Source organism: Arachis duranensis, chromosome 10 (assembly GCF_000817695.3).
Source record: "Arachis duranensis cultivar V14167 chromosome 10, aradu.V14167.gnm2.J7QH, whole genome shotgun sequence".
Lineage (NCBI taxonomy): Eukaryota > Viridiplantae > Streptophyta > Magnoliopsida > Fabales > Fabaceae > Arachis > Arachis duranensis.
The window spans coordinates 83,165,317-83,173,146 of record NC_029781.3 but is presented as its reverse complement, the minus strand read 5'-3'; the positions used below and the strand labels follow the sequence as shown (position 1 = coordinate 83,173,146).

At 34.0% G+C, this 7,830-nt stretch overlaps 1 non-coding gene across 1 annotated transcript; it reads right to left on the bottom strand.

Annotated features, from left to right (window-relative positions):
- Window positions 1–7,217: 7,217 nt before the first annotated feature.
- On the bottom strand, window positions 7,218–7,326 carry LOC127743667 (small nucleolar RNA R71). Its single transcript, XR_008005051.1, has one exon. It is a non-coding gene; the product is annotated as a small nucleolar RNA R71 (small nucleolar RNA).
- Window positions 7,327–7,830: the final 504 nt, after the last annotated feature.

Sequence of the window (7,830 nt, the reverse complement as noted above, 5' to 3'; positions counted from 1 at the left end):
AAAATAAAGGAAGAAAGTAGATGTTATCAACCTTGACCTCCTTTCATTCCAACGAGCATAATTGGAGCAACAAAGGTCCATTTGATGCAGTTCTAATGACATTGGAAAAGTGAACTACCAATCCGGCCCTTGTCAATTTCTCATAATGACAACGCGACCCCTCAAGAAAAAAATGATCCACTTTGGTCCTTGTCCTTTATTTTGTAATACAACGCAGTCCCTGTAACTATTTTTCCGTCAACTCTGAATGGAAAATGCTGACGTATTAGGTTCAAAAATAGACAGGGACCTAATTGTCTCTAAATTTAAATTAGTTAAAGATTTATTTGTCCTTATTTTTTAAACGATATCTTTTTCAAATTATTTTTTATTTATTACATTAATATTATTTTTAAATGAATTATTCAAATTTAAAAATATCATTTATTATGAAACTAAATAAATAATTCTCAAATTTAATTTTTAAATATTTAATAAACACTAAAATACGGTTAATACATTAATAATAATAATCCTATGATATAATATTAGTATTATGATCTAGATAATTTTCACAATAAATTAGAAATTAATGAACACATTATTTGATATATAATAAAATTTTTTTGAGTAATAATAAATCTAATTTTTTATCTCTCTAAACTAAATTAATAATTCTATTTAATATTTTGCATTAAAATACACTATGAATAAGCAACTAACACTAAATATAATAAAAGTATTATATATATGGATTGATTAAAATTTATGTATATTAAAATTCAATTAAATTTACATATATTTTACTTAAAATCAAGTATTATGATCTAGATAATTTTCACAATAAAGTGAAAACTAATGAACACATTATTTGATATATAGTAAAAATTTTCCGTGTAATAACAAATTTAATTTTTTATCTCTTTAAACTAAGTTAATAATTTTATTTGATATCTTTGCATTAAATTAATAACTCTAATATCATAGGGTTATTATTAATGTATTAACTGATTTTAATGTTTATTATTTATATATTTAAAAATTATATTTGAAAGTTATTTATTTAGTTTCATAATAAATGATATTTTTTTAATTTGAATAATTTATTAATTAGTTTGTATTGATCATACTATATGTTCAATAATTTATTGAAAAATCATATTAATATAATGAATAAAAAAATAATTTAAAAAAATTTCGTTTAAAATATAAAGAGAAATAAACCCTTAACAAATTCAAATTTATAGACAATTAGGTCCCTGTCCATTTTTGAACCTGACACGTTAGTATTTTCTGTTCAGAGTTGACGGAGAAACAGTCATAGGGACCGCATTGTGTCACGAAATAAAGGATAGGGACCAAAGTGGATCTTTTTTTCTTGAGGAATCGCGTTGTCATTTTGAGAAATGGACAGGGGACGGATTGGTAGTTTATTCAACATTGGAAAGCCAACTTCCAGAGCTTTTCAATAATATATGATAGTCTATACTTTTTTTTGGAATCACTACCGAACCTGGCGCTAAGCCCAAAGAGAACAGAACCAGTGCCAGAACCCCCTACCAGCGTTTAACGCCACGAAAACGCCCAAATTCAGGTAAAACTCATCTTTAGTGGGATTTAGCTTTTAATTGTTATCTTTTATCTTATTTTAGTTATTTTTATTTACAAACAAAATATTTTAGATTTAGAATTGAATATTTTATTTTAGTTTCAAATCAAATTTGGTTAGTATAAAAGGGAAAAGATCTCTTGTAATTGGGATCTTCTCTCTTTCACACGACACACTTTTGGAAGAACCCTAGTTTTCTTTGTAAGTATGAGCAATTAAACCTCTTGGTTAAGGTTAGGAGCTCTGTTTATTTCTGTGGATTAGAACTATTATTCTTCTATTTTAATTAATGTTTTGATTCAAATCTAAGGATTGTTTTTGTTCTTAATCTTATGAACTGGGTGGAACGAGAGTATGACCCTTTTCTAAATGAGTTCTTGTGATTCTCGAGAGAGTTATCTCACTTGAACTACAACTTGAAATCAAATTCATCCTGAACTGCTAATTATATGAACTGATTGGGATATGTGACATATAATCCTGTTAGTCTTGGATAATTAGGGTGTGGCGTTAAACTAGTTTTCTGAACTTAGCCTTCTAATCGGAATTAAGTGACCACGAGAGTGGCGGTTAATGAAGGTTAGAGGAGGCTAAATCACTAAGAGATTAGGGTTTAGAAATTTATGGTTTGCCATAGAATGAATCATTCATTGTTAAAATAGTTGGTAAGAAACTTTAATCTGAAAAGATAAACATCTCCGAAACCTTAACTGTTTTCTCACACTGCTTTCACACCAAACTGTTTACTATGTTCTTTACTTGCTTATTTATTGTTTATGCAAATTGCAACTCACCAAACCCATTTCTAATTTGCTTGACTAAGTACAACTTGACAACCATTGCTTGCTCAGTCCAGCAATCCTCATGGGATCGACCCTCACTCACATAAGGTATTACTTAGATGACCCGGTGCACTTGCCGGTTAAGCTGTTAGGAATCTCGAAGTCCCGAACCAAGTTTTTTGGTGCCTTTTGATGAGCGAATATTTTATACACTTTTTAGTACTTTTTCTTAGTGTTTTTGGTTTTGTTTTGTTAAGTTTTATCAAGTTTTAGTAGGTTTTAGTACAAAAATCACTTTTTGGATGCTACTTTGAGTTTTGGTGCTTTTCCTATGTTTATAGGTGATTTTTGTGTGATTCTGGCAAGCTTTAGAAAAGTCTGATTCATGGACAGAGAAAGGGCTACAGATGCTGTCAAATTCTGACCTCCATGCATTCGAACGAGTATTTCTGGAGCTACATAGGTCCAATTGACGCGCTCTCAGTAGCGTTGGAAAGCTAACTTTCAGAACTTTTCGGAAATATATAATAATACATATTATCCTTGGAAATGATGGCCTAAAACAGGAGTTGAACGTTCTACTGACCCCTTGCCTGGCGTTTCAACGCCCAAAGGGAGCAGGCCTGGCGTCCAACGCCCCAAGAGGAGTCTCAACACGTGGATTCACCCCAAACTCTGCCCAAACACTCACCAAGTGGGACCAAGAAGTGGATTTTTGCACTAAGAGTCCAGTCTATCTTATTTTTGTATTCTTTAGTTATTATATTAGTGTTTAAAGGAGAAGATCACCCATGTTAGGAATGACTTCTTTGACCCTATTTTTGAATTCATCATTGTTTTTCTGTAAGCTATGAGCAACTAAACCTCCTAAGTTAGGTGACAAATGAATTTTTGTTGGTATAGAATTTATCAAGTGATCAATCGTAGTATAGTCTAAACCAACGCGAAATCCATCATCAAACAAAACTACAATCTATATCCGAGAGTATTAATCTCCCGAGTCGTTCTCCCTTGGAATTGCCAAAGTATGCATCTTATTGATTTAGTAAGCTTTGTTGAATTCTTTGAAGATCTTAGCAAGTAACGAGAAACAAAAAATCAATTATTTATCAAAGGGACCTGACTTAGGGTTGGCATTGGAAAGTCTATCCTCATAGCTCATTCAATGTTGACAACTATTAGGCCTTGCTTCATTTAGTTATCCCCTAAGTATAGAGGAAAATCAAATAAAAACAATCAACTTGAGTCACAAGTCCTAGCTTCACCTTATGGGAATCTAGCTTTAGTGCACTCCAAGTCAATTAGCAATCCCTAACTCTCAATCAACTATTGAGATAACTATTCAATTTCTCCCAATATCCAAACCCTATGCCAAGTACAAAAATTCTACTCCATAGCTAGTATTGACATTTTATCAAACATGTAATGAGCAAAAAGGAAAGTCATGGTGAAATGAAGAGAAAAGTAAAATTAGAAATATTGCAACACAAGAAATTAACAACAAGTATCAAGGAGCAACAATGAGAATCAAAACCTCACAATATCAATGGAATCCAAAAATCATAGAATTTAATCCTAGATCCAAGAAATGTCAACAATTACAACTACAACTTGAAATTGGAAAAGAAAACCTATTACATGAACAAAGTGGAATGAAAGTTGCAATGGATCTCACCAAGGAATGGGTAGAAATCCAGAATTTTGATGAAGAAGAACCCTAGTAAGAACTTGAGTCCTCTCTCCTCTCTCCTCTCTCCCCCAAAAATATCTCAAAATTAGAAAAATGAACTAAGTGTCCTCAACCTTTGCTCCCTTGGTCCTCTTAAGCCTCTTCCCGCCAAAGCACTCCTCAAAAGTTAGGACCTCTAACCAACTCCACGCCTAAGTCACGTGACTTTTAAAAAATCATCTTCGCACATCGGCGCGTACGCGCAAGGTACGCGTGCGCGCCCTGGATTTGGCTCTGGAGTATGCGCGGAAGCGGAGTGCACGCGTACGCGTCCATGAGGATCCTGGCTTAGCCGCTGCTCAAGCCGGCTCGTGGCTTGGCTCGTAGTCTCGGCTTCACATTGCTCTTATCCGCGCGGGCGCGTCAGGTGCGCGCACGCGCCCTTGCGGAAATTTCCAAAGCTTCAATTCTCATGCTTCCTTTCCTTGTACCCGTCTTCCTTCTCTTTTCCTGTCCATTCCTACTCTATACCCTGAAACCACTTAGCACACAGGTCACGACATCGAATGGCATCAAGGGGAGATTAGAGAGGTATCAATTTTAGTGCAAAATAAGCATGTTTTCTTTCATGAGACAAGACTAGGAAAGGAATGCAAGTCCTTGTATTTTCATGCAGAAAATGTGTGAAATCATTGATAAACCCTTTGAAATTAGCACAAGATAAATCCTCAAAATGGGGTTTGTCATTAGGGTTAGGAGCTTTGCTGATTCTTATGGGTTAATAATATTACTGTTTCTATTTCAATATGTCTGATTATATTCTCTTATGCGTTCTCGTTCTTCAATCTTAATGAATTGGGGGTGAACTGTGACATTCATCCTTGTTCTACATGGGTTTTATGTGAGTCCTGACCCGGATAGCATTGAACTAAAGCTAGAGAATGCATTGCAGATTCCAAGAGAGTACCTGGGCAACTTTGGATATGTGACATATAATCCCATTGACCGTGGGTTACTGAGGTTTCTGTGGCTCGAAGGCTAGAGTCAGAAAAGCAGCATTCTCTAATCCGGAAGATTTGACCTTATCTTTGGCATTTTGAATTGGATCGTGAAGGGGAGTGGATTGCTTAGAGCTTCACCTTCGGCTATAGTGAGAAGCCATGGATTAACTTGATGAGAGGACATGAGTTACTCGAATATGGTGGATTGCTATGGTTTAGAAGAGATTTACCTGATGAGAGGACATAAGTTAATCACTTACGATTGCCATTGAATGAATCATTCGTTATTGAAGTAGACAGTAAGAAAAGTTAGTCCGAAAAGAATAAGCATCTCCGAAGCCTTAACTAAATCGTTATCATTGTTTTCTTTAAATCAATCTGGTATTCTTTTCTTTTACTATTCGGTTATGCTTTTAACCAACAACCATCTTTTCGAATCGTTTGACTAAGATTTACAAGGTAGCCATTGCTTGCTCAATCCGACAATCCTCGTGGGATTTGACCCTCACTCACCTGAGGTATTACTTGGACGGCCCGGTATATTTGCCAGTTCAGTTGTGTGGAGTTAAATTTTGCGCACCAAGTTTTTGGCGCCGTTGCTGGGGATTCTTTGAGATTGACAAACTACCGAACTATTTTGTTGCTTAGATTAGGTACTTTCTATGGTCTATTTGCTCTTTTACTTGTGTTTCTTATTTTCTTTTTAAAAAAAACTTTTCAAAACCTTTCTTTCCTTTAGTAATCTTTATCTTTTGTTTGAGTCTTGTGTCAGTTTTTAAGTTTGGTATTTTTCTTTCGACTCTTTTCTTTTCCAATTTTTCAAAAATAAGTGTCCCTTTTTGTTTTCATCTTTTTCTTTGAATTTTCAAAAGTGTTCTTATTTTCCCTTCTTGATATTCAAATTGTTCTTGATAATTTTTCTTGTTTGATTTTTAAGATTTTAAGTTTAGTGTCTTTTAGTTGTTTTTCCTTTAATTTTTGAAAATTAGTATCATTTGATCTTAAATTTTTAAGTTTGGTGTCTCTTAGTTGTTTTTTCTTTAAAATTCAAAAATCCAAAAAAAAAATTTCTTTTATCTTTGTTTAAATTTTCGAAAATCTTGTTATTTTTTCTTATCTTGATTTAAAAATTTTAAGTTTGGTGTTTTCTTGTTAGTAAAGTTTAAATTTTAAATTTCAAATCTTATATTTTTAAATCTTTTTCAGATCATTATCTTTCTTTTTAAATTTTAAAAACTTACTTATCTTATCTTCTTTTTAAATTTAAAACTTTTAAATTTCAATTCTTTATTTCAAAATCTTTGTTTGACTTTTTTTTCTTTTATTTTCAAAAACTACTTCTAAAATCACATTTAATTTTCAATTTTTTTAGTTAATTAGTTGTCTTAGCTTTTAATTCCCTTATTATTTTTGAAAATAAATATATAAATAAAATAAAAACAAAAATATTTTAATTCTAGTTTCCCTTTTCATTCTTAAAATTTGAAATCCCCCCTATATTTTCGAATTCCATCTCATCTTCCACATTCATTCTTCTTCTTCTTCTTCAAATATCTCACATAGAGTTCTCTATACTCTGACATAGAAACTTCCATTATTTCTCTTTCTTGGTTTTCTTTTTCTTGTTTATGAGTAAGAACAGAGATAAAGAACCTCTCTTTGATCTTGATCCTGAACCAGAGAGGACTCTAAGGAGGCGGCTACAACAAGCTAGAGCACAACACTCTGGAGAAAACCTCACAGAGCTTTTCGAACAAGAAGCTGAGAATACAGAGATGGCAGCCTATCCCAATGATAGAGGAGATGCAAGGAAGGTCCTATGTGACTTTACTGCACCCACGTTTGACTTCTATGGACGGAGCATCTCTATACCTTCCATTGGTGCAAACAACTTTGAGCTGAAGCCTCAACTAGTCACTCTAGTTCAACAGAACTGCCAGTTTCATGGACTTACACAGGAAGATCCCAATAGATTCATATATGATTTATTGTAGATCTGTGATACTATCAAGACTAATGGAGTGGATCCAGAGATTTACAAGATTATGCTTTTCCCCTTTGCTGTAAGGGACAGAGCTAGGTTATGGCTGGATTCTCAACCTAAGGAAAGCTTAGACTCTTGGGAGAACATAGTCAATGTATTCTTGATCAAGTTCTTTCCAACTCAGAAGCTGAGCAAGCTTAGGGAGGAAGTTCAGACCTTTAGACAAAAAGAAGGTGAATCCCTCTATGAAGCTTGGGAGAGGTACAAACAACTGATCAGAAGGTCCCCTCCTAACATGATTTCAGACTGGACCATGCTAGATATCTTCTATGATGATCTATCTAAGATGTCTAAGATGGCATTGGACCACTCTGCTGGTGGATCACTCCACTTGAAGAAAATGCCTCAAGAGGCACAGGAACTCATTGATATGGGTGCAAATAACCAATTCATGTACACTTCTGAGAGGAACCCTGTGAACAGTGGAGCTACTTAAAAAAGAGCAGTCATGGAAGTAGACACTCTGAATGTCATATTGGCTCAAAATATGATCCTAACCCAATAGGTCAACATGATCTCTTAGCATCTGACTGAATTGCAAGCTGCAGCTGGCAGCACTCAAGAGGCATCCTATGAAGGAAAAGCCTATAATCCAGATCAACCCATGATGGGAGAGGTTAACTATATGGGAAATTCCTCAGGAAATTTCAATAATGAGCTTTATGGAAATACCTACAACTCATCATGGAAGAATCATCCAACTTTTCATGGAGGGATCAACAGAATCCTCAGCAAGGCTTCAACAA